The sequence below is a fragment of the Morus notabilis genome, unplaced genomic scaffold (genome assembly GCF_000414095.1).
Source record: "Morus notabilis unplaced genomic scaffold, ASM41409v2 Scaffold168, whole genome shotgun sequence".
In the NCBI taxonomy this organism is placed as follows: domain Eukaryota; kingdom Viridiplantae; phylum Streptophyta; class Magnoliopsida; order Rosales; family Moraceae; genus Morus; species Morus notabilis.
In genome coordinates, this window is record NW_010367753.1 from 127,291 (window position 1) to 127,787 (window position 497).

The 497-nt window shown below is 35.0% G+C and overlaps 1 long non-coding RNA gene across 1 annotated transcript in view; it reads right to left on the minus strand.

Moving 5' to 3' along the window:
• The window catches only part of LOC112094515, a 6,691-nt gene extending 6,601 nt beyond the window's left edge, over positions 1 to 90 (minus strand). Inside the window, exon 1 of the long non-coding RNA XR_002903573.1 lies at positions 71 to 90. This is a non-coding gene — a long non-coding RNA (uncharacterized LOC112094515). The remainder of the gene's footprint in view (positions 1 to 70) is intronic.
• Positions 91 to 497: the final 407 nt, after the last annotated feature.

Consider the following 497-nt stretch of genomic DNA (forward strand, 5'->3'; position numbering starts at 1 on the left):
TCAAATTTACATCCACAAATCCAAGCTTAAAGTTGGCTAGAAATTAATGGAGAAGAGTTTGAGAGCTTACCCTTGAAGAACTATCTCTCTCCCTTGAAAACTTTGAACTCCTCTAAGATTTGTTATTGGCTTGGAACTAGAAAGTATAAGGAAATTTAAGAGGAATATTTCTACATTTCAAACTTTACTAAAACATAAAAAAAAGAGAATTTTAGAGTTTTTACCCTTGGAGAAATGTTTGTCTAGACTCCTCCTTTTCTCCTTCAACTTAAACTAGGATTTGTGGTGAGATTTATGGGAACTTTTGAGTGTGTGTGAGGTAAGGGATGGCTTGGTTTTGGTGAGGAAAAAGTTTAGAAACCTTGAGGGTTGGAGCTTTGGAGAACCGGTTTTGGATATGGAGAAGGAAGTGAGATAAATCAAAAGTTAGGCTTAGATCACATTGGTTCTATTTATAGACCTCTAGGTTATTACCTCCTTTATCTACTTAACTAACA